Source organism: Neopelma chrysocephalum, unplaced genomic scaffold (assembly GCF_003984885.1).
Source record: "Neopelma chrysocephalum unplaced genomic scaffold, ASM398488v2 Primary Assembly neopelma1_22, whole genome shotgun sequence".
Classification (NCBI taxonomy): Eukaryota; Metazoa; Chordata; class Aves; order Passeriformes; family Pipridae; genus Neopelma; species Neopelma chrysocephalum.
Genome location: NW_020897689.1, coordinates 11,940,873 through 11,967,882, shown reverse-complemented (window position 1 = coordinate 11,967,882; position 27,010 = coordinate 11,940,873). Strand labels below are relative to the sequence as shown.

At 40.7% G+C, this 27,010-nt stretch overlaps 2 long non-coding RNA genes across 3 annotated transcripts in view; one reads left to right on the top strand and one right to left on the bottom strand.

The window, feature by feature from the left end:
* The window catches only part of LOC113977701, a 38,611-nt gene extending 17,494 nt beyond the window's left edge, over positions 1-21,117 (bottom strand). For both annotated transcript variants that reach the window (XR_003537408.1, XR_003537402.1), the window contains exons 1-2: positions 21,028-21,117; positions 15,267-17,128 (exon numbers count right to left, since the gene is read on the bottom strand). This is a non-coding gene — a long non-coding RNA (uncharacterized LOC113977701). The remainder of the gene's footprint in view (positions 1-15,266; positions 17,129-21,027) is intronic.
* A 2,801-nt stretch (positions 21,118-23,918) lies between these two features.
* Positions 23,919-27,010, top strand: part of LOC113977767 — a 39,629-nt gene continuing 36,537 nt past the window's right edge. Inside the window, exon 1 of the long non-coding RNA XR_003537413.1 lies at positions 23,919-24,313. This is a non-coding gene — a long non-coding RNA (uncharacterized LOC113977767). The remainder of the gene's footprint in view (positions 24,314-27,010) is intronic.

Sequence of the window (27,010 nt, the reverse complement as noted above, 5' to 3'; positions counted from 1 at the left end):
TCAGGCAAAAGGACAGTGACATTTCCACTTGTGAATCAAAACAAATTGATATTTGATTCCACTTACGAATCAAAATAAAAGCGGGACAATAAGAAGTAAAACAAGCTTAAAACACCTTCCTGCTACCCCTCTGTCCTTCCCAGGCTCTACCTCTTCCTCCCCTGCGGTGCACAGACAGAGGATGGGGGTCCTACAGCATGGGTTCTTTCCATGGGGTGCAGTCCTTCAAGAACAGCCTGCTCCAGCACGGGTCTCCCAAAGGGTCACAAGTCCTACCAGGAAACTTGCTCCATCATGGGCTCCTCTCTCCATAGTCTGCAGGTCCCTGCCAGGAGTCTGCTCCAGCATGGGCTTCCCACAGGATCACAGCCTTCTTTCAGGCATCCACCTGCTCAGGTGTGGGGTCCTGCAGGTGGATCTCTGCCTTGCTGTGGACCTTCATGGGCTGCAGTGGCACAGCTGCCTTACCATGGCCTTCACCATGGGCTGCAGTGTCGTCTGACTCCTGGAGCGCCTCCTCCTTCACTGACCTTGGTGTCTGCATAGTTGTTCCTCTCACATATTCTCACTCCTTTCTTCTCTGGCCTCAATTACTTCTGTGCAATAACATTTTTCTTATTAAATATGTTATCATAGAGGTGTTACCACCATTGCTGATTGGCTCAGCCTTGGCCAGCAGTGGATCTGTCTTGGAGCTGGCTGCCATTGGCCCTGTTGGACAGGGGCAAGCTTCTAGAAGCTTCTCAGAGAAGCCACTCCTATAGCCCCTACTGCTCCCAGAACTTGTAATGCAAACCCAATACACCTGACCAGCACATCGAGTGAGATGATTAACCCCCTCCACTCTGGTCTCATGAGACCCCAGTTAGAGTACAGTGTCCAACTCTGGGAACCTCAACATAAGAAGTACTTGGATCTGTTGGAGCAAGTCCAGAGGAGGGCCATGGAGATGATCAGAGGGCTGGAACACCCTTCCTATGAAGACAGGCTGAGAGACTTGTTTACCTGGAGAAGAGAAGGCCTAGGGAGACCCTAGAGCAGCCTTCCAGTACCTAAAGGGGGCTACAAGAGAGCTGGAGTGAGACTTTTTACAAGGGCATGTAGTGATAGGACAAAGCGTAATGGCTTTAAGCCGACAGAGGGTAGGTTTATATTAGATAGTAGGAAAAAATTCTTTCCTATGAGTGTGGTGAGGCACTGGAACATGTTACCCAGAGAATCTGTGGATGCACCACTCCTGGAAGTATTCAAAACCAGGCTGAATGGGGCTTTGAGCAACCCGGTCTGGTGGAAGGTGTTCCTGACCATAGCAGGGCAGCTGGAACTAGGTGATCTTTAAGGTCCTTTCCAACCCAAACCCTTCTATGATTTACACTGAAAGGGAGTCTTGTGCTGTTGCTTTGGTGCAGATCCTTTAAAAAGTATGAGGAGTTAGTTGGAAAAAAACCAAACATGTCAGAGGAAAGCTGGAGGGATGACACAATTATAGGAAATTCATAGAATCAACCAGGTTGGAAAAGACCTCCAAGATCATCAAGTCCAACCCTTGATCCAACACTGCAGTAGTTACTAGACCATGGCACTAAGTGCCACATCCAGTCTCATCTGAAAAACTTCCAGGGATGGTGAATCCACCACTTCCCTGGGCAGCCCATTCCAATGTCTGATTACTCTCTCTGTAAAGAATGTCTTCCTAATATCCAACCTAAACCTCCCCTGGCACAGCTTAAAGCCGTGCCCTCTTGTCCTACTGCTGGTTGCCTGGGAGAAGAGACTGACGCCCACCTGGCTACAACCTCCTTTCAGGTAGTTGTAGAGTGTGATGAGGTCTCTCCTGAGCCTCCTCTTCTCCAGACTAAACAACTCCAGCTCCTTCAGACACTCTTCATAGGACTTGTGCTCCAGTCCCTTCACCAGCCTTGTTGCTCTCCTCTGGACCTGCTCCAGCACCTCAATATCCTTCCTGAAATGAGGTGCCCAGAACTGGACACAGTACTCCAGGTGTGGCCTCACCAGCGCTGAGTACAGGGGAAGAATCACTTCCCTGGACCTGTTGGCCACACTGTTCCTGATCCAGGCCAGGATGCCATTGGCCTTCTTGGTCACCTGGGCACACTGCTGGCTCATGTTCAGCTTCTTGTCAATCCAAACTCCCAGGTCCCTTTCTGCCTGGCTGCTCTCCAGCCACTCTGTCCCCAGCCTGTAGCGCTGCATGGGGTTGTTGTGGCCAAAGTGCAGGATCCGGCACTTGGCCTTGTTGAACCTCATCCTGTTGGAATCAGCTCAACTCTCCAGCTTGTCCAGGTCCCTCTGAAGAGCCCTCCTGCCTTCCAGCAGATCGACACTCCCCCCCAGCTTGGTGTCATCTGCAAATTTGCTAATGGTACACTCAACCCCCTCATCCAGATCATCAGTAAAGATATTAAACAGGACTGGGCCCAACACTGATCCCTGGGGGACACCACTAGTGACCGGCCACCAACTGGATGCAGCACAGTTCACCAGCACTCTCCGGGCCTGGCCCTCCAGCCAGTTCCTAACCCAGCACAGAGTGCCCTGTCCAAGCCATGGGCTGCCAGCTTTTTCAGGAGTATGCTGTGGGAGATGGTGTCAAAGGCTTTGCTGAAGTCCAGGTAGACACATCCACAGCCTTCCCCTCATCCACCAGGCAGGTCACCTGATCATAAAAGGAGATCAGGTTGGTCAGACAGGACCTGCCCTTCCTAAATCCATGCGGGCTGGGTCTAATCCCTTGTCCACCCTGTAGCTGTTATGTGATTGCACTGAGGATGATCTGCTCCATAACCTTGCCAAGCACTGAGGTCAGGCTGACAGGCCTGGAGTTTCCCGGGTCCTCCTTCCCACCCTTTTTGTGGATCAGTGTGACATTTGCCAACTTTCAATCATCTGGGACCTCCCCAGTGAGCCAGGACTGTTGGTAAATGATGGAGAGCAGCTTGGCGAGCTCTTCCACCAGCTCCCTCGTCACCCTAGGATGGATCCCATCTGGTCCCATAGACTTGTGAGGATCCAAGTGGCTCAGCAGGTCACTAACTGTTCCCTTGTGGATTACAGGGGGGCTATTTGGTTTCCTGTCTCTGTCTACCAGTTCCGGAAGCCACTTGTCCTGAGAACAACCTGTCTTACTGTTGAAAACTGAGGCAAAGAAGGTGTTAAGTACTTCATCCTTCTCCTCATCTTTTGTGACTATGTTCCCCCCCATGTCCAACAAAGAGTGGAGGTTTACCTTGCCCCTCCTTTTGCTATTGATGTATTTGTAGAAGCACTTCTTGTTATCCCTAACAGAAGTGGCAAGATTGAGTTCAAATTGTGCCTTTGTCTCTATAATTTTCTTTCTACATGACCTAACTATATTCCTAAACTCTTCATGAGTAGCCAGCTCTTTTTTCCATTGTCAGTAAGCTCTCTTTTTTCCCCTAATTTCCTTTAAAATCTCCCTGTTCAGCCAGATCGATCATCTTCCCCTCCAGCTCGCCTTTCGATACACTGTGACAGTCTCCTCCTGTGCATTCAAGACTTGGTTCTTGAAGCATGTCCATACCTCCTGGACCCCTTTGTTTTCAAGGGTTGTTTCCCAGGGTACACTCTGAACTAGTCTTCTGAGTAGGCCAAAATCTGCCCTGTGGAAGTCCAGGGTAGAAGTTTTATTGATGGCCCTCCTTGCATCCCTGAGTATTGAAAACTCTATTATTTCATAGTCATTGTGCCCCAGATGGCCTCCAACCACCACATCTCCCACCAAACCCTCTCTGTTTGTGAACAGCAGGTCTAGTGGGGCCCCACCCCTGGTAGGCTCATTTACCAGCTGCAGCAGGAAATTATCCTCTATACACTCTAGGAATCTCCAGGAATCTCCTAGACTGCCTCTTCTCCACTGTGTGGAGTTCCCAGCAGACATTTGGCAGGTTAAAGTCACCCACAGGAACAAGGGCTGGCAATTTTGAGACATCCACCAGCTGCTTGTAGAATAATTCATCACCCTCATCATCCTGGTTAGGTGGTCTGTAACAGACTGCCACCAGGATATCAGCCTTGTTGGCCTTTCCCTTGATTCTGATCCTCAGGCACTCAACCTTATCATTAATGACTTCAAGTTCTACAGAGTCAAGAGACTCCCTAACATACAGAGCCACCCCTCCACCTCTCCTACCTTGCCTATCCCTTCTGAAGAGCTTGTAGCCATCCATGGCAGCACCCCAATCATGTGAGTCATACCACCACATTTCTGTGATGGTGACTACATCATAGCTTTCCTGCTGCATGATGGCTTCCAGCTCCTCTTGTTTGTTACCCATACTGCGTGCATTGGTGTACATGCACTTCAGCTGGGCTGCTGATTTCAGTCTTAACTTAGGGTTTCCACCCTTAGGCTCATCTCTGGAGAGCCTGGTTTCAACCCCTTCCCCCTTCAAACCTAGTTTAAAGCCCTCTTGATCAGCCCCAACAACTTATGGGCTAGAGTCCTTTTGCCCTTGCAATGAAGCCTGTCTGACTCTAGCAGGCTAGGTACCATAGAATTTGCTCCATGGTTGAAAAAACCAAACTTCTGCTGGCGGCACCAATCCTTTAGCCACCTATTGATGAGTTTTCCTACTCCTCATTCATCCCTGCTACTGCAGGAACTGAGGCAAACACCACCTGTACTCCTGTCCCTTCAACTAATCGACCCAGCACCTTGAAGTCTTTTTTAATTACCTTGGCACCTCTGTCATTAATGTCATCACTGCCAGCCTGGACCACCAGCAGTGGATAATAATCAGAGGGCTGGATTAGCTCAGAGAGTCTCCTACTAATATCCCTCACCCGGGCCCTGGGAAGGCAGCAGACTTCCCTGTGGGATGGGTCCAGTTGGCATATAGGGCCTTCAGTTCCTCTCGGAAGGGAGTTGCCTACAACAACTACCCTTCTGTTTTTCTTTATAGCTGTGGTTGCAATCTGTCTGGTAGACAGGGTGCAACAGGGAGGCCCTCCAGAGAGATCCCCTTCTTGACTGCCCTCTGCCTGACTCTCTGGGTCCAGGGCCTCATACCTGTTCTTTAAGGGAACCATGGGAGGTGATGGAGTTCAGGAGGGGATTCCTTTACCTGCTCGATTGGGGACCTGTTTCTATCCCCCCCCATCTACTTGGTTTGCTCCATCTGCCCAATGGCTGGAGGGGCAGGGCTTCACCATCTCCTGCTGGGCTTCTTTTGGGGTCAAAAGGGTACAAATCCACCAGTCTATTTCTATTTCACTCTCTCTAATACTTCTTAGCCTCTCCACTTCTTCTTTGAGCTCTGCCACTACGCACAGCAAATCATTCACCTGCTCACATCATACGCAGGCATCTCTCACACTGTCCTCCGGAACTAACACCAGGCTCAGCCACTCTGTGTAGCCGGTGACCTGGACAGCTGCGTCCTTCCTGGGCGTTCTGCCTGGGTTAGCACAGTCCCCCTGATAGCAGCAGCAACAGCTTTCGCTCATTTGGAAACCATTGCTGCGTCAAGTTGAGTTGCAGGGGGAAAAAAAAAAATACCCACAGCCACATACCTACCTCACAACCCACCAGAGAGAGCTGGAAGGGTGGCTGTGCCCTTCCTGCCCACCCTGCCTGCACAACCCACCACACAAAGCACCATACCTCTGTTTGCCTGCTCCAGGTCACCCCACTCCCTGGAGAAGTTTATATCCCCCGGAATCAATCTTGCCTCCACCTCCTGGTCAGCTGATTAGGCCTCGCAGGACAGCTGGGCCCTGAACTAGGAAGAGCAAATTGCAAGCACCAGGAAGATTTTACAAGTGTGTTATCTGAGGGCTCTGGCAAGTATGGCCCCACAGCACCTGGGCCCTTCATGTGTGTCTATATGACTCCACCATACTGGGATGTTAGAACCCTGTAGCCTGTGTATCCTCACAGTTCTTGTGAGCTGGGAAAATGCTATCCTTTCTACTTTACAGGTTGGCAGAGAAAAAAAAATTACTTAAGTAGGGTTTCAGGAGTCTGAAGCCAGGAGAAATTTCCTCCTAAGTCAAAAGCAAATCTGTTAATCACAGGAGACATGAACTGTAGAACCTGCTTGGGCAGGAGAAGATACTGTGTCTGAACATTCACCAGTTTGCTGTGAGGAAATAAGCGAAAAATGGCCAGATCAGACTCATTTGTAGTTCTTGAGCTCACTGTTAAAGCCAGGGCTGTATGAAACACCCCACTCTTTTTATTTCTGTAGGACGAACTGGTGGAAAAGCTGATTTATTTTTGACTCTTTAATACTCTTTTTGGAATCTCCATCAACATATGACCATTTCTATGCTATTGTGGCCATTTTCCCTAATAGTTAGACCAGACTCAAGGAGCAGATGGCACAGAGGGCCACAGCTTTGTCAGGACATGAGGAAGGCAGGAGACCAGGCACTGCACCTCTGTGCTAAGGGAATCCAAGGGCACCACCCCCAAACATATGTCACTCGTTATGGCTAAGTCACAGATGTTTTCCCCTTAACCAGGAAGCCCTAGGTTAAATAGGTAGCAGCATGGTAAAGGCTCTTCTGCAGCTTCCACCCTGCTTCTGGGAAATGAAACTATTGAAAGACAGAAACAGTGTTTAACTGTTCCTGAAGAGCTTGGTTTTGAGGTGATGTTCAAGTGTCTTAGCAGTGGGTAGGGCAGAAGTCCTCAGTTAGTTAGGATAGATGCAATATAATAATAATGACAATAAAACCCCAACGTCTGTCACACATCTGAAATATGACTGCTTCACTACATTTGTCATAGCAAACATATCAATACACATATTCAGGTAACTGGTGGAGTGACACAGTAAATGTTGCCTAAGAAATTAGGAATTTCTTTTTTATAAAAATCCTGCCCTGTTACAGGATTTGCCTACCAAATCCAAAAATCCCATCCTGGAACCCAAAGTTTCAATTCCAATTGCCTAAAATTTGCCTACTCAAATCCCATTTAAAAAAAAAAGTTCAGAAAGGAGAATGCTACAGTTGTTCAACAATATCTCCTTCGGCAGGGAAAGCAGCGCATCAGTGCTACGATGTTCTATCCAGGCTGGTTGTCAGCGTTGGTCCTCACAAAGCCTGAGCAGTAATCTTTCACTTTGCTTCAGACACTGGCTATTAATGTTAATTTAATAGTTGGTTTTGGCAGTGCCATAGTATGAAGGGGTTTGTCACTTGTGTGAATAGAAGTTGTGGGGTTTGGATTAGGGCTTCCTTTGTACTTGCTAATATGCAGGCAAATACTGATGCAAGGGCTGGGCAACAGGCCGCTCATTGTGAGCTGCAAGATTGGCTTGTGTGCAGCTCCCACAGGGATTTTCTCTTCATTTCTAGCAGTCATACTTCATGCTGAGGAACAGTGTTTGCTCTCAAAGTGTTCTCTCAAATTCAGTATTATTACCTCCACTGCCAAATCAGCCATTTGCCCAAAGTCATGGAGCAGACAGCTTTCAGACTGTGAGGGGTCTCTGGTGATGCCTGTCCTGTGCTACCTACAGGCAGCACTTCTCTCCTGGACACCCATAGGCACTAGATACGCAACACTGTATATTCTTTTCCTTCTTGCTTTCAGAAAAGCAAAAGGAAAATAAGATCAGAAACTTTGCTTATAACTGGAACCAGGATTTCAAAGTCAGAAGTTTAAATTTAGGGTCTTGAATACACACAGGGACATTCAGAGGAGATCCTGAGTGTTAGAACTTCCCATGGAAGCCCATGGTACCAGGGCTCTGCAAAACATGCTTCAGACTGGATGTGGCCCAGGACTGTTTGCACACAAAGCTTCATATGCTTTCAGAGCACATTAAGGCAAACAGCCTTCTCACAGTTTAGATGTGATTTACGGTCAAAATGATGTGAGCCACAGAAAAAGGTATGACCAGGTAGCAAGTCCCTGCAGCAAACCAGTGACTCTGGGACTGCTGAGGACACAGAAACTGAAGAAACATCTCTGACAGCCTTTAAAATGTGTTACATGATGGTGCTTGTGACCCTGCCTTTGCCCCAGGCTGTGCTATAGCTGCTAGAATTTCAAATCTCTTTCAGTGAGGGCTGAGTGGTATCTGGGCAAAGAAAAGAAATAAATAGGTTTGGACATTCCACATTTTCCATTTGGGGAAAGTTAACTTTCCTCAACTTTTGTTCCCCTTGGTTTATTTTATTACTTTTCCTCTCTAATATTTGAAATTTTTATTTTTTCACATTTAAAAAGTCATATGATTACTGGTATCTTGAGTTACAGAATGTCAGGTTACAGAATCCCAATGGCTTAAAATGGCTTCATCTGTAAAGGCTGGAGACCACCACTTTGTCGTCAAGGCCTGATAATACTCAAACATTTCAGGTTCTCATTTGAATCAATAGGGGCATCCACATTTTCTGAGCATACTATAGTAAGACCTAAACACTGACTTTGAAGTTGAAGGTCGAAGTTTTTGTGTTAAAAGCCAGATGTGACACAACCAACATGACAGTAGCAGAGAATATCTTGTACCATATTCTGATTTAACCTTTTTCCTTTTGTCCACACCTTTGCTTTTTGTTACGGTAATTATTCTTGGTAGATGTGTGTGGAGAGGGGCAGGAGGCTGGAGGGAGTGTTTTTTTCCTTTTAACAATAATATCCTTCTTCCATAAAAGATATGAAGCAGAAGACTGAACAGAAAATCTAGCTATTTTATTGCCCCAAGGCATTATTCATTTTCCTGACACATTATGTTTTTAATTAAAATTGCACATGAGTTAATTAAAATGTTCATTCAGCTTTTTTTTTTTTTCCTTGCATGGGTGCCTTGTTACTCTCCCAGCATTTTAGTAGAAGGCTGTTACATTTCAACAAACTGCTGGCTTTATCAGCTCAGACTTCCACTGACAGACTGTCATGTTCTCTACACCTTTTTATCTTGGATGTTCTAATTTTTTTAAATACCTTTTCTAGTGTGGGGGTTGGTTTTTTTACAAAAGTATTATTATTATTTTGCTACCAGCACCTTCCACTAGTTGTTTGAGCTTAGGTTTATTAAGAAGACATTGTCAGGAATGGGCAGGAAGGTTTCACAAATGGGGGTCGCTGAAGTGTTATCCCATAAGAACCAGGGAACATTGTCAAAGCTCACTCTTACGGAAACCGCTCAGATTAATCTGCAATACAAGTACACAGTAACTTGGGAAGCAACACTAAAGAAGAGGAACATTCAAAGAAAATAATCCTCAAAATCCTGCAGACACCTTGCTTACATTGAAATATGTGGAATCCTTCAGATCTATCCATTACACGTACTGAATTTTTGATCACTAGTTTGGAAAAAGGAAATGCTGTAAGACAGACACAGACTTTTGTCCATCTTGTCCAGTCTTAAACTCTATTTTCAAAAGCTTTAGCACAATTTGAACAGTTTGAGAAAATGTTCCTTTTAAGCTGAAAGCGTTCTCGGTGGTATATTAGGAAGAGCAAGAGAGATTTCTTAGGCTGTGAACTAGTAAAAGCTGCTTTACTCAGTTCTCAGGGAATTTATTTCTATCCTTTAAATTCCCAAGTCACTAGTGGAAGTCTGTCCTGATTCCTTTCTCCTGCTACATAATATGCTGAAATGCAGTTATTTCCCCCAAGCACCACCAGAATTCATTTTGGGAAGGGAGCCACTGTAAAAAGTGTTCTCTGCCCCAGGTGTCAACCAGGTCCAAGAAAGGAATAGATTTCACAGGTGGGTCATCTCCGCATTCCACAGAGGTTGTAAACATAAATGGTGCACTTGTTAAGAGTTATCCTTATTGAGCATCACAACTTAGAAAGACATATAAGGCCAGTAAACTATAGCAGGGGTAAAAGATAGAAAGCTCATAGAGCAAATGTTTTCTGAATAGGTGTACAGTAAGCTGTTGTGCCTTTGATGAAGCCTTCGAAGCTTGCAGAAACAGATCAACGTTTGTCACTAACATCTTGCATCCCGGCTGCTGAGCCACCACGTGCATAGAGCTTTGGTGCAATGGAGCTTTCAAGGAAAGATTTATGTTATGTGTAAGTGCCATGCACGCCTTCTAACAGCAACACTGAAGCCAAGTTTAAAAATCAGACCTCAAAACAACAGCTCCCATAACTCAAATAGAGAAGGAGGGATGGGCTGAGAGGTTCAAACTTTTGTCTCAGCTAATATGCATTAGTGCCATTTGCTTTTTTCACACAGCATGAGTTAAGGACAGACTGTCAGCTGTAACTTCGAGCTTCCTGGATGCTGTCAGCTCATTTCACAACCTTCATATTCTTCATATTATTGAAGTGGAGCTTTTTACATTTTATTCTTTGACTTCTCGTTGTATCTTCGTAAGAATAATGTGATTTTGAGGGAAGTGTTGAAAGGTTTGAATGTGGTAACTAAACATTTACAAAAGATCTTTAGCCTGAAATATGTAAATATATTTCTGTCAGTGGTTCAGATAGCAGTGTTTAATTTTGCAGAAAAATTGCAAAGGTTTCTTTTTATTTTTTATACTGAATTTATGTTTTGATGAAAAGCACTTCAGGAAGTAGAAGAAATTATTTATTTTTAAAAGTCTCTTAATATGGCATTTTGCAAAGGGTGTGAAAGATAAGGTTACCAGTCAAGAATAATGTTTTACAACATCATTACCCTCATAACACCAAAGCAGCTCTCTTTGAATCATATAATTTGATATATATCTATATTTTGAATCAAATAATATCCTCCTTGGTTTTGCTAATTTTGTTGTGTGATATTTATGTAGGCATCAAGAACTACTTCACTGAAACTCAGCTAAGAAACCCTATTGCTTTCCAAAAGATCAAGATTTGACTGGTTTGGTTTCAAACATACCTTGATATTTCATTTGTTGTAAGACTATACTCAGTTCACAGGTTATTAAAAATTCACTCCTTTATTACTCTATATTATCTACACATTGAGTAGAAAAGAAACCCCAAAATATTTCTTTGCAACTTTTATTGAAATTTCACATTAGTGGAAGTTTTCTTGCAGAACACAAAAACAGAAGAGGGGGAAAATATACCTTATGCCTGTTGTGCAGCCATATGTAAGCACAACAAAAATAGCCAGTGGCTGGTGCATTTATCACCATTTCTAGGCACAGACTTGAGAAACCTTTACTACTGTGTGGAGTTCTGGGCCCCAAGATTTAAGAAGTATGTGAAGGTCCTTGAATGTGTTCAAAGGAGGGCAACAAATCTGGTGTGAGGGCTGGAAGGCATGTGCTGTGTGGAGCAGCTAAGGACTTTGGGCTTGTCTAGTTTGGAGGAAACAAGAAGACTGAGGGGTGACCTCATTACTTTCTCTTCCTGAGAAGGGGAAGTGAAGAGAGGGGTGAGGATCCCTTCTCCCTGTACCCAGTGATAAGATGCATGGCAATGGTTCAAAGCTGCACCAGTAGAGGTTCAGACTGGACACTGCAAGCATTTCTTTGTTGAGAGGGTGGTCAAACACTGGAACACTCTTTCCAGGGACATGGTCAATGCCCCAACCCTATCTTCTTGCCATTACCATTTTCCACTACTTTCTGACTTGTGTGTAGGGTTTTTTTACTTTCCTGTCTCTATTCCCAATTTTTACTAAAGTCTTCTGGTCCTAGTAAATCCCTAGCCCTTCACAGACTAAGTACCTGTCCCTACCACAGATGCCTGTGTAAAATTTTTATAAATAAGTATCAGTAAAACTGAAGCATTTCATGAAGTTGCATTATTTTTACCAAATTTTTCATTTAGGAATATTAAAAGGCTCTAAAGATACACTGGAACAAAATGAATTATTTTTCTTCAGCACTTTTAAACACCAGTTCGAATTTGTGGGTTTGTAATAATTAGTTCTTCTTGGTTTACAATGTTCTTTAACACCAGTGAAAATCATTTTAAAAACAAAGAGTTTATTCCATTTTTTTTTTTAACAGTTCATCATGCTACCAACATTTCAAAAACACTGATTTGGAAATGGCCTGGAACATTTTTCCAACATTTTAAAAGGGTTCTAAAATTTAAAAAAAAAAATCCCTTTTCTCCTTATTTTTACACCCTGTAATCTGGGTACCTTGAACTTCCCACACAGCATCAACCTTTCGTGCTTTCATGTAGGAAAAGTCAATGTTTAATCATAAAAGAGTTTGAGAGTCTATATTAAGAATACAATCTAACTTGGTATCTGCTGTTTGAGATCCTGCACACTATGAATTTCATACAGTAGGAATTAAAATCTGGTATAATTTCATGACCCATATCACCTTCTCCCTCACAGACTCCAACTGTGTGAAGTTATTTCCATAAAAAAATGTGGGGATATTGTAGGAAGCAAACTGGATTTACCAACAGTGCAAAGCTGTGGTGAATATTACATCTAAAGCCAACTCCTCTTATTATAGATATGTTTAACACTTCCTGAAAATTCCCTTCAAAAAAGTAACAGTAATTTTCATCAGCTCTGGGAAAAGAGTCATCAAGTATCTCCAGGTGTAATGTATTTTTAGTAAAACCACCCAAACTGTTAGCCACAGTTGTGAACTCTGCTGAGGAAGTCTCTCGGTGCTGCAGTGGCAAGCTATCTGCCCACAGGCAGTTTGAGTGCCCCAGATAGAGGTGCAAGACCTTAAAAAAAAATCTAAAGCCATGCCATAAACAGTAAGCATTTTTAAAAATTATTTTTCCCCAGTTTGGAAAGGAATGGAATAATAGAAAGAGAAACAAACTGTTCTGAGAAAGGCGCAGCCTGAGGAGATCGGCTTTGCTGCAGGGTCATTGATCCTCCCCTGCTCTACCTCTCATTTTCTCATGTAGGCACTTACCTAATTCTGGACCTGCAGAAGCCCCTTGGCTTTTCTCTGCTCATGCTCATGCTCTGCCTCCCTCACTCCCTTTATGCTTTCCTAGCAATTCCCAGGAAGTTGATTTCCAATAATCACCTAATTTCCTGCATGAAGCAGCACAGGACGCCCCAGGACTCCCATCATCTTGCATGACCACTTTTAGCATGCTCAGACTTGTAAAGTCCTGCTGCTTTCTGCCCTTGTAGACACAAAGGTTAACGGAGATTAAGCAACTTTTCTTAATTGTCAAACTTCAGCCATGAGACTGGGAAAAGAGGATTTGTAAGAAGGACATTTACAGCCCTCTCACGTTTCCCCCCATTAAGGGGCAGATCTGAGATGAGAAGTCCAGATTGGCTCCAAAAGCTGAGGTCTGTCAGAACAGACTCCTTTTAGAGATAGTTTCCTCTCCTAGAAATATAGGAGAACAAACGAGTAAACAAACAAAACTCTAGCCACCTTGGACACATTTCCTGCATGCTCACAGATCATCCTGCCTAAGCACAGTAGTACTGACAGCCCCTGGCCAGGCCACAGCAACACCATCCAGTCCTGCTGGAAATGCAGCAGGTGGTAACCTCTGCAAGGGAGATAAAGACTTGGAAATGGCAGTGATTTGTACCCTACAGAGATAAAGCAGAGTCACTGCTAAAAATGTTTTTTTTTTTTCTATTTGTTCACTCAGCTTGAGTAAAGCCATTTGGGGAACTTTTTGTTTGCTTTTTTCATTTTATTGCTCTTATTCTTCTACATCATACAAGACTAAAACCTTGCTACGAATGAAAATATGGAGCTGAAAGCCTTTTTTTCGTATGCACAGAGTGAGAGTTCCACTGTGCAGACTTGCATCTCTCTTCGCCTATATCAAGATGCAGCAGGGCCAAAGCACAACTGTCACCCCTTGAACTCTCAAGCTGGCAGTACAAAATAGGTTTTCTTCTGCACTCAGTGAATTTGGAGGTTCTATGTATGTATTTCTATCTTTTTATTTCTCAGTGAATATGGATGGTCTCAGACAAATAGAGAAATAAGGTAATAAAATATCTGGTTTGCTGTCCTAAATTTCATCTATGTATAATTTTAAGGCCTTTGCTACATTTCTTATTCCCATTTATTCCCCTCACTCTCATCAGTAGGTGTGGATAGCAGGTTTACCTACTGACTTGCCAGTTGTATTTGTTCAACAGCTCTAACTCAATGACATCATTTATTAGAGAGATAAATGAGAGCAATTAAGCATCATGGCCATAACTGGTGAAACTTTCTGCAATGAGAGCATTATTAAAATGACAGAGTGCTTGTCTGTGCCTGCCCAAGGTGTATGATTCAGCCTTTCTCCTTTGCCTGGTGGAGTGACCCCCAGCAGCACACCTCATGTGCATTGTTTCTATAGGGCTATATATAACCTCTCCTGTAAAATAGCAATATCTATTGATTGATGGTCATTTAATTTTTAAGAGCCATCTTCCGCTATGTTATTTAGAGTTAAACAGGACAGCTATTAGATATTACACTTTAGTTCATGTTTGTTAAACTACTCACTTGAATAACCTCCTCAGATGCTGATAAATGGCACCTTCACAAAGAAGAGCTGTTACTTTTACACATAATATACTGGTGTTTAAGGCTTCTTATAGTATATCACATGCACAGCCTCACTCTGTCATTCAAAATCTGAATGACATTTTATTAAAACTGTGTTTCTTTTTAATCCTATCTGGCTAATGTTTCCAATAATTTTTAATACTGGGTTTGGAGGAAGAAGGAAAATTGCCCTGAGGAGAGGAAACTCCATTCTGCCAAACCAAACAACTAGGTTTCAAAATAGGGCTTGTTTCCCTTAAAAAATTCAGTTCTCTGATTTGGGAAGAAAAGTGGCTGTAAAAGTGTAGAAAGAAACATACAGCTGAAAAAATAAGACCATCAGAGGAAAAAAAGTAGGAGTAATACATGGAAAGAGAGGTAAAGATGGTCAAATACAGTCTGAAGAAAAAAAAAAGGCAAGAGAGAGAGAGGAAGTAGAGAAGGTGCTCCAGACTTCCTCCAGTATCACCAGGTTATAGGACTGAGCTGTAGGACAGCAGCCTTACCAGTTTGAGGCATCCCTGCCTGCTCCTGCCTTCCTGCAGTAGGGATGTGATCTGCAACCCCAGTGTCAGGAAACCCTATCATCTCTCATGGGACATGATCCCAGCATAGGAGCCCTGTAAGGCTTCTTGGGTGTGCTGGTCTGGCTGCAGACATGCTATATATGTATTGAGCACACACAAAATGCATATAGATGAAGCAGCTGTGATGGCAGATCCTTGCCTTTTTTAGATGTCGCAAAGTAAATGTATTGCACAGGCTGTGATGTGGCTGGCAAGAAAATGGAGACAATGTCCCTCTACTCTTGGATCCAAACGCTTCATTTTATAGAGCATATGATTTACCTGTGGTTTGTATCCTTGCAGGCACTGCCCAGAGCACGGTGCCCAGAAGCCTGTGTCCAAAATGGATCCATTGCCAGGAATGTCAGGGAAGTTGAAATGGGAGCCAGGACCAGTGGGGTAGTGCAAGCTGAGGCCAGCTGCACCCTGGCCTCCAAGGGCTGCCTGGGAGAGGAAACCTGAAGCAAAGCATCACTTCTGAGGAATCTCTTCCAGGTGTGTGAGGAGGGAGACAACCCTGGGGTCTCAAAGCCAGAGAAGAAAAAGAGGCAAATTAAGGCTGGATTTGAAAACCAGACAGATACCTACTTTGGAAAGATTTTGCAGATATGTTAAGCAGAATTTAGAGTAACCTTCCTCTGAAATGCTGCTCATTTTTCTAGATGGCAGGATATCCTGAATGCATTTATTGCCGTCCTTTCCATCCCTGCCAAGCCTGCAACAGTGGTGAGCCTGTAGTATGAAGGTGCAGAGAAAGATGGAAATGAATTAGTGCTTTATTCTTTAGGGGTGTTTTTAAAGGTTGAAAGGTGTCAAAGGTTAAGGAGAAAACATACGGAGGGATGCTGGGGAGAGGTGATGTGTTTACAATGCCAAAGAAGGCATGGGATAGGGGCAGCCAAGGTATGTGAAGTAAAGAATATATTTTTATGTGCTCAAAAACATGCCTAAGTGATGAGAAGGATGATGCTAAAACAGACACAAAGTTAAGCATCTTCAGAAGGGATGTAAGAGTAACCATGCCAGGTCAGACCAACAGTCCATCTAATTGGCCTCTGACATGTCGCAGCAAGATTTAAAAACCAATATTGAGTCATCTCCTGCACTGGAAATAATGTCCTAGCCAGGATGAGCAGGCAATCAGGGTGTTTCGTACTGTAGGATAGGAGTACTCATACTGTTAGGAAATAATTTATTCTAATGTAATGTGACTGAATGCTCTCAATATCCTCAGAAAGGCTTTATACATTTCCTGAATCCTGCTGATTTTTGGCTCAGTAATATCTGTGAAAAGAGTTACACTAGTTATTAAGTAGTTACATAAAGACAACATTTAACTTTGATCACTGTTAAACTATCTGCAATTCAGTTTCATGTATTGTTCCCATTTTATGCTGTGTTTGTGGGGAAATTGTTGCTTCTCTAACCTCCACTTTTTGCTTACCCATCCGATAGTCATCTTGCTCTTCAAGGAGCCAGAACTTCTTTGTTGTCTATGATCAACAGTTTTGTTTGCTGTTGACTTAAGCCAAATAAAAAAGCAAACTCAACCCTTGTATTTCATGACAGGAGAAAACCAAGATGGTAGTGGTTGTTACTGTTATCAAGGATACATGTTTACCATGTGATGCTATAAAAATGCACAACCCTATAATATCCATCCTTCCTGTTTCCTAGAGGAGATGATTTGCTGGAAAAAAATGGATTCTACAATGAAAGCCAATATACATGGTCTGTATTTCCCCAAGTGTACCTGCATCTTTTAAATCAGACAGCCTCTGGCATGCAATGAAATCGGTGTCAGAGATGAACAGATTAATAAAGAAAACATCTTCCTTCTAGGGAAAAATATAACATATATATTACTTTTAAGTTTATAAGAAAGTTCTCACCTGGTTACTTCTGTCATACTCTTTAACCTTGGATGGTGCCTGTCACATCTCCTTGACCTGCATTATAGATGAGTTCCTAGTCCTCAAAGACTGGGGAAGTTTCCACTCTCACCTGTGAAAAAGTTGTAGATACATAGATGTTGAAGGATAGGTACTGCACATGGGATAACTGAGTGCCCAGCTCTAAAATGGGATTGTGTATCTTGCTTTTTTCATCTAGACATCCTTCAGCTGAAAGTTTTCTTCTTATTGCTGTGCAAGAAAAAAAAAGGTTGGATTATTCTTTTTTAGAAACATGTTGATAATGCGAGACCAGGATAGGATGATTTGTCAACAAATTATAGCACAGGTTATTTCATAGAGAGTTCATTCAATAACAAAATTTCATATGTTAGTACCAAGCCATCACTTTATCACAATACATTTCTCTTGCAGTTAGAATTTACCCTGTGCAGTTAGAATTTGTCCTGCACAGTGAATAGATTTTCATTAAAAGATTTTAAATAAACCTTATCTTTTCTCATTAACAATGAAGAGAAGTGTGTGTCACATTTTGCCTTTCATCTCCATCCTTGTGCATTTTGATGTAAGGCAGCAGAATGCCTGCTACTATTTAATTAAACAGAAATCTGGATTAACTCCAGCTGTGGGCCATGCAATCAGGGCTTGTGTGTGTTCAAAAAGGGGTGTTTTCCCTGGCTCATATTTCTTTCCAGCATAGAAATCTGCTCTCACTCAAACCTGTCCACATGCTGCAGCAAGTGATCTTCCCTCCCTTCTGAATCATACACTTAGGACCCCCCCCGCTACAATTCTTTGAAAAGAAACAAAAAAGCAAACAGTTTGACTTGTCCACTTACACTAAGTACTATTTAATGATAAGGGGCTTTGCTTGTTCATGTATAAATCTAACATTTATTCAAGTTTATATTGTCATGACTGCAGGATTTTTATATTGTTTTATTCAAATTCTCTCCAGATGACTAAAATTTAATTGTCTGGTGCCAATCTCTCAAGATGAGCTTGATGCTCAGAAGTAATTTTACCTTTCCTTAAACAGACATATCACCATCATGGATGACAGGCACACTTTCAATTCTTACTACTTCTCAAAGTATTTTTGTTACCATTCAAATAGTAAATTACATATAAAATAAACATGATAAATCTGTCTGAAGTTGCAAATCTTTTTCTTTCCTGATAGAGGAAAATTATCACAGACCCAAACATATATTTTGGAGAGAGTCTACTACACCCATAATATCTGTGTGTTCTCAAGTCTGAATATGAGTGTGCAAATGTGTGTATAAATTAATGAACTGACACATCTGATGCCTGCTCTGCTGGTGCTAAGAAAAAAAAATCTAGGAGCTGTTAGCTGGGGTGAGATAAGAAAGGGTTTAATTATGCCAAGGCAAGAGATGTTACATGACGCGCGCACCAGGGTGTGCCCGAGATGTTACATTTATAACAATATCTGGCCAATCCCAAGTGTGTCCATCCTCTGACTTTTGCTCTGGTCCACCCCCTGGCCCACCTCCTGGAATTGGGTCGGGGGGCTTTTTGGGACCCCCTCTTCATCATCCTTCATCATCTTCGGGGTACAGAGAGCAGAGTCACCCAGTTTCTTGACTCTGTCCTGCGGTTTAGGCCAAGATACAAGCGTTCTCCAAACAAGACAGGCTTGCCCTGACTAAGAGACTAAACATCTTCTACTGGATACGGGGGTAGGGTGATATGGGGAGTATGGAATGGGGTAAGAGGGTTAAGGAATGTATAAACTAAGGGGTGCTAGAGGAGGAGGGAGAAAGGGTTTCTAAAATCTACTTCTATTACCTATAAAACTTATAAGGTAGAAAAATAAGAAAACCATTATGGGCTTAAGGCATCACATCCATTAGAATTTGTGATCATATTTGATTTTCAATAGTCTTTCTGAGTATGCACTTTGCCCCTTTAGATGTCATCATCGATCCATGGTGGTGCTTTTGACAGAATATGTCTCAACCAACAGAAAGACAATTGTCAAATGATGTTGCTCATTGTTCATCTCCTTAGACTGGAAATCTTTTTGGAGTAATTTGATATAGCAAGTTTTCTCAGGCTATCAGCAGAGATTCAGACTACAGATGATAATGAAAACTAAATCAGAGTTCACCATGCATAAAAGATTCTGAAACTTTGAATTTTTAAAATTTTGTAGCTTGTGTGGAGGTTACAGATGGGTAAACTCAAAACGTTTGGCCTTACCACAATATTAGATTTTCTGGCCAAATATCACCTGCCAAAACAAACTAGAAATAAATAGCTCTCCATTTTCAGCAGAACAGAGCCATTTCCCTCCCTTTTTTATTTCTCTTTTAGTCTTTCTTCCAATCCATCAGCATGAAAAGACTGTTGAATGAAATTCTATAAATACATCCAATTATTTTAGACTTTCTAATAAATTCCCTCAAGGACATTGTAAATGGCAATTTTGATCACCACAAATTTCCTATGTGTTGTATAGGAATATATAGTTGCATGTGGCAGGATATTTCCTTGTATCCCGTAATGTATCCCGTAGTGTCTCTGGGGGAATTGAAATTTTAGATCTCACTTTTTTTAGTTCTTCATTGTTTTTTTTTTTAAATTAAGAAAAAAATTTTTCTCATTTTCTTTTTTCTCTTCAGGATGTTATCTAATTAATTTCTTGATGTTGTTCTTCACTGATTTTCCACCTACCCTTCATGCCAGTCCTTACAAAGAAACTAGTCATTATGGTACTGTCTCTATAACATTTCTCATCAAGACAGTGGGTGAGAAAGTTTTAATGTCAGTTCTAGAATCTGCTCTGATGAGATTCTAATTAAGTTGCCAGTATAGAGAAAATTAGAAAATCACAGCAGTTTAAAGCTTAACCTTCAAGGAAGCTTGAGCGGATATGAATAACGTTATTTCTGAAAGGCAGTGTGAGTGCATTTGCGCGCGCTAATGTGAAGCAATGCATGTTCAGTACATCATCTTTCCACACTGTTAAGTGGAACAAGTCATAGCACAAGTGTATGTTTAAGTGCTTGAGGATCGAAGATATACTCTTATTCTTGAAGGAAAATGTGGTGACAAAGGCAGTTTAAACGAAATCATATGGTCAAAAGTACCCTTATACCTTTTATTTGTCTCCAATCCAGGTCATGGTTGGGCTGCACCTAGATCATTTCACTGTTACCAGCTCTCACCAGCCATAAACAACCAGACAAGTTTGTATGACATCTGAATATTTGAAGCAAACTCAGATTTATGATTACACTTCTATCCAGTTTCTCATTCTGGATGGAGAGCTGTTTGTCTCAGATTTTACATCATGTTCACCATTCTAATGTTTAGCAGCATATATATAAGTTGTGGCAACTACATATATGCTTACATTCCACTCACTTGGAGATGAGGACATCTAAAGCAAACTTTAAGTGAAAACCTGCCCATCCACATTTTTATATATTATCATTTTATCCTTCTTCTGAGTGAATACACATTGGAACTGCTCTGTACAGATAACTTGCAGCTTTAACAATACTCCAGATTTTTGCCTCCACCTCTGTTTTTAATATTGCTGTGGTTTTCAACCGAAAAACCAGTGGAAGTCAGCCAGGCAATCCCATGACAAACTCCACTAAGGACTTCACAGTTAACAAAACAATGAATGAAACATCATTCTGGCACACAGAGCAGCTTTCTGCTGTCTTCTGCCGCCTTTGCTTTTTTTTTTTCCCCAAGTGGAAAAGCAACTTCAAAAACAAGGTGCTGTCATTTTAGCAAAGGAGAATTAGGACTGTGAAAGGATGAAGTGTCCTTGCACAGAAAGACTGCAGCTAAAATTGTATCAATATTCCTGTTATAAACTGATAAACACAGAGCTCTGTGAGGTCAAGTTGTACATGCTTGAGCTGACATGCCAATCTGCCAGCAGTCATATGGTTCTCATATGGCGACACGCCACAGATGCCAGGAAAATGTGAGAAGTTTCTGGCTCATTTCATTTCACTCTCCTGAATGCCATGTTTGCCTGCACACACACACACACACACACACACAGAGTAGATTTTCTATTTTAAATAGAGCTGTTATAGCCCATGTATTCCCATTTTCTTAAAGGATATGCGATAACTCACCCAAACTGATTCCTGAGACTTCATAGCAAGACTTGTCTAGGAAATGAGAGCAGGTTTTTTTTTCTTACAAGCCTTCAAAACACTCCCCTAGCCATTTTTAAATGACATCAAAAGACGGAATTAGAAAAAGAGACAGACAAGATAACAACACATCATATGTGGATGCATTTTGCACTCTTATAATATACATTTAGGGAAAGGAATCTGAAAAGTTTTAGTTGTCTCAAATAAGACTTCTTCTAATCTCTAACAACATTAAAACAGCTCTTATTAATGCTTGAACAGCAGCAAGTATTTCTTTCTTTGGTTCTGTTTCTTTCTTTTTGTATCAAAAATATAATGCCTCTATCTCATGGACTGACATGATAGTACATTAACAATTGTCTACATTCATATTTGGTAAACAGACCACAATTATTCATTGAGTATATAATGCACAATTTACAAATTGTTGAAATATGTATTTCCGCATCAGACCATCTTTCAAGCTTTTACATTCTTTTGTGTCAGGTTCAATTGTCTTCAAGATGAATTGTTTTCCTTTTCTATCTTATAAACTGTTACGAAAGTTATAAGGCTAAGACAAATATAACTATAGCCATTTTTAATGAAAAGACTTGCTTCTACAACTGAAAGCGTACACTTCACCCTTGCCTCACCAAGTCCAGCTACTGTGATTTTAAATTAACTTACTTCAAACTGTTAATGGAAAAACATAAACTGGTTTTAGGCTTAATACATGAAAAACAAGAAATTCACAATGTGTGTGTGTCTCCACACACATGCAACTATAAAAGGAGTGGTGATTTCTCCATGCAGGACCATGTTTGAAATTAATTCACCTCTGGCACCTCACCTACCTTTGGTCAGAAATCCATCTCTTCAAGAACATTAAAATACCACATTTCTGGCAGCCTCAAACACTTCAGATTAGTCTATAGGGAAATAATTTCTGTTTTTCCAGTGTTAAGTCTTTTCTCCTTAGGATCACACTTTCTAAAAGTTCAAGAACAGTAACTTTCTCGTGCGTAAAAAGGTTAGCATTTGGTAGTAATAGCCTCTAAATTTACAAAACCTGAACTAAAAAATTCAGAGAATTCTCTGTGCTCTGAAGATGTGAACATTTCGATAATAAACATTTAGATTTTTTTTTCATTTCCATTTACATGTCACTTGTAAATCGAGAGAGGAAGATCACCTCAGGCATTAAGACAGTAGCCTACAGTTAAGGAAAAGCAAGTTTGACTCCTTACTTGGCCTAAAGTTTCCTGCACAATCCTGCTCCTTAGCCTCTAATTAACTTCCCCCCCATCCCCTTCCCCAAACCTGTTAAGGTTTGGCACTTGACCTATAAATGTAGGGAACCAGGAATGCTTCTGATATTGTGGATCCAAATTAATGTCCTATCTGCATCCTGGTGCTGGAGAAAAGCCCTTATTGTTCTTTCCAGCACCCTAAGTTTCACGGAAAAACAAGTGCAGATGCCAGTGAGAGCATAGTTGGGCTTTGGTGAGGTCCCACATCTTGTCAACAGGGAGGCCATAACCTCAGGGCAGGGCATGTCAAATACCAGAGGTCAAAGTCTCAGCTCCTGGCATGCCTCACGTGGATGCTCAGACAAAAAAAAATAAAATGTGATATGAGAATTCTGCAAATCCTGACATGACTTCTGTTAAGTATCTGAAAGACAAATACTAGTTGTATTAAAACTAAACCAAATAATTTCCGTACTAAGTAGGGGAGCACTACTGGAATATGCTTCAGTAACAAATCCCTATTTTCCTTCCCTCAAACCACGATTTTAATATTGCTTGCATAGGTCTTTCTATTTTTTTCAGGGTCTTGCCTAGCTTCTCAGGCTTGTGGAGGTAACTGCCCCATAGAGATTGCTTTAAAAAAAAGGCTGTTCTCAATAGAATGATAAAACATTCCTGAAATATTTTTACTTGCAAGTATCATCAAAAAACAGTATTATGTGAAACAGGAGTCCTCAGTACAAGTTTGGAGTTTCCTGTTCATCTTTTTTTAGAGGTGAATATCTGTGAAAAATGTCACAAACACAAACTTGGATCTAGAGTCTTTTTTAAGAAGTCTTTTTTTTTTTTTGCCTGGTATATTTACTCAAGGGACCCTCGTTATTGCAATAAAAATAATAAAGAAGCTGAGGAACAGAACTCCAGTTTGTTTGTTTCTCTCTAAAACACATATATTTGCACAAATGTTTTGGAATAAACATTTGTGTTTGTGCTTGCACAGCAATTAACAGATTGTAAATATCATCCAAAGTACGCCATTCTCTTAGACTTATTGCATACACAACCCCTACTTGGATTTTGGTACGTAAGACTCGGGTCCTGATTAGATTTCACTTTCCTTTTATTGTTAGCCGTCAGTGAGGATAAAGGAGTTCTTAAATGCAGTCAGTCTGATTTAACTCAATGTACTTCCTCTTGAGATTATATTAATGGAATCAAAACAGCAGCAGTTTCAAATATTGATTTCAGCATTGCAGACATTGTATATTGTGTATGTGCTATCAATACTATGACCTCCTTCCAGTGATCAGAACAGTTTCTGTCCCCAAACAAATTAAAATATTAGAACGTAATTCAGATGACAACAAACATTGTACATGTAGCTCTATCTTAATACTCGAATCATAATTTTTTTAACTTAATTTGTCAAGTTCATAACTATCACTTGAAACTTGCTGACAAGGAACCTGATAACACATCATATCAAATTCCATTTTACAACTGTTTCCTTGGAAACACAGGCATAAAAATGGGCCATGCACAATGGAATGAAATCAAAGAAATTAAAATAAACCTTAAAGAATTCCCATTAATAAGAAACTCTTTGCTTTGTTAAAATTCATGAAAAAACAGGGTTAATGAGTCTTACAATAAGAACATCATTGGTCCCACATTGCCATAGGCCCTATTTGTTTTGGCCCTGATCCATCAAATCACTTTAACACATATGCAACTTTAAATGCATGAGATATCCCACTCAACAGAATGAGTCATGTGCTTAAGGTTATTCATGGACTTAAGAACTGCACAAGAGGTGGCTTTGTCTCCAGAGGCTCACTGGTTATTAGAGAGAGCACATATACACAGACAGAGATAGATATATAGATATATATGTGCACATTGCAGGCTATGCATACATCCTTGGAAGCCATGCTCAAGAATAAAAATAACATATAAAATCCTCAAGTCTTCATATACCATAAGTTATGACTTCTGATTATTTAAAACCATGAAAAGATAACTGGATAAAGGTAGGAAGACATTAATTTTAAGCAATCTGTTTATATAGGGGTATAAATTTTATTTAACATAAAAATTGCATGCCAGTTCAAAGAAGAAAAAAGACTTTTTTTGTTGACCTTTGGGATTTTCTTCCTTGGGTTTGAAGTGACTTTGGAGTAAGGTTACAGGTCACCTGATAAGAGAACTGTGCTGAGATTTACAGCTACCTTTCTAAAAATTTCCTGCCCATAAAGTTTGGTTTTGTAAATTATCAAGCAAATCAACGGTTTTCCTCCTTTTTATTGTAATCATTGTGATAAAGATGGGTATGTAGATTTTTGTGCTTGCATTTGAGACCTAGCGCATCAGATTTATATGGCAGGACTATCAAAATGTAGATATTATGCTGGCAAATATATTCTTTCTCCAAGTAAAACAGTTACCATGTACCAGATAACATGTTAATTCTACCACTCCTAGGATTAAAAAAAAAAAGCAATCTGATCAGAGGCTTTTCAGAATACCATTCTTCTTTTTTTCCCGTTTACATTTAGGTAAAAATGTTAAGAATAAAGAGGGAATTTCCCTTGGGGAGTTTATTCCATATTGTACATCAAAAAGTATCTTCTGTCTTTCTCTAATATAAGTGGTACCAACAATTCACTACTAACTGATAACAAAACCTGGTTATTATATAGTATGTTCAAAGATTTCAGATCTCAAGGTATTTTGCAAAGGAGTTATTACAGTATCATTTCTACAGACAGGAACACTCATGCACAAACCAACTTCTCATCAGTATTATTTATTCCCCACAGATCTTAGATTTGCACTGAGTTATTTTAATTTCACAGATTTTTCAAGGATCTCACAGCAATCAGACTGTAATGGATGTCTTACTTGACCTAGGCACAGTAAAGAAGAGATAAAACTTAAGCTTGCAAAGGGAAAGATATCTAATGTAAAGAAGAAAATAGATGTCAAATGCTGTTGAAAATTAAGCCCCTTTAGTGTGAGTGCTTCAATTTCAGAATACAAGTCCTGAGACAAGGAGAGAAAATTCATAAATACTTGAATGTTCACTTCTTCTACCTTTTCTCTTTCCCCATATAGAAAATAAATGTTAAAAGTACTCATCTATCTCTCATGAAACTTTTTTTCCCAGTATTTTTGCCTCATTAGCAGAAAATATGGAATATTTTAGTCACAACTTTGTACTTATGAGAATTTATAACCAGACATCATATAGTTGATATTTCTTTGGTAGTATACATCCAGCTTTCCAGAGTTCACCTCCAGTTTTAGCAGTTTTTTGTTATATCTCTTAATGAAACCAAACCTTCCTTCTCCAAAAATCATGACTATTAATTTTTTCTTGAATCTTATCTATTCTTTGCATAGCAAGTTGACCCTTAAACGTTCGAGACAAAAGCTATCTCTCACTAAATATTTGTAAAATGTCTGCTAGCCCTCACATTTCTTTGACACAAGTTAATGCATAAAAATTTGCATTAATCATTTCAAAACTCCAGAATCTCTGTCTTTTTTTTTTCTTTTTTTTTGCCTATTGTTATATTTACTTTCACTTCAACAGCAGCCAGCTGCAGGAAATCTGATTTCCAGAGCCTTAGGATAAATGACTGAAGGTGTAAAACATCTCAAAGTCTCTTGAAATTGAGCTATTTATTATCTATTCCCTTATTCTTGTGTAGAGTGGCACTCTATTATTAATGTTCTCAAATGTTTTTTTACTGCTGTTTTCCTCCCATGATTTCTGGCAAAATTTGTACATATAAGTGGAATACTGTGATTTTTGTTAAAGTTAAACTTAAATCAGGTATATATAACATGAAGAAAACCATGAAATGCAGTTGCTAGTTGTCACTGTTGGCATAAATTCAAATCGGCCAAGAAGGGACGCATGGGAAAGTGTTCTTAACTGCCCTCACAGTTAAATGTGAATGCAGTTCCAGTGTTTGCTAACTAAAGGTTTAGAACAGGATTTGAAACTGTTTTAATAGAAGTCAATAGGAATTCGTGCCAACTGTAGAGAGAATCCTGAGAGTGCCCAGTTTCTTTATTTCATAGGACCTAACTTTACATAAAGTTTAATGCTCATTCTTGGAGATCTTCTGTGAACCAAAAGAATGTTGTTCCTTGCACAGTAGAGAAATACCTTTGTATTGCTTGGTTACTAATAGGTGGCAACAGCAGGCAAACTGAGGGTTCAACCCATGGATTTAATTTCAGTAGTTGCTAAAATATGGGTACATGCTTCAATGAAAAATGTGTCTTCTCACAACTGCACATGGCTATCACCGTTTATAGCAAAAGTTACTGGTACTCAGAGGTAATTTTGTGTTGAGAGATGTGCCAAAATCAGCATGTATATGCTTGAATATTTCTGGAAAATTGCAAAATTAATCCCAGTTGAATATAGGATTTAATATAGAGCTGCCATCTCCTACTAGGGACTAGAGTGTTTTTTTTCTAGCATAGTGGCTTTTGGTCTCTTTCTAGTTATTTTCAAATTTTATCCTACACATTGTGCCAAATAAGTAAAATGAACAGTTTCAGAAGGCTTTAAATTATGTTAGTAACTAAAAGATGTGTACAGCAGATTTCTGTAAACATCAAAAGGCCTTTTTTACCTGGAAGTCCAACAGAAAAGGTTTTAGGGCTCCTGTTGGACATTTCAGACTTTTTTTGAGACTTAGTTTTACTGA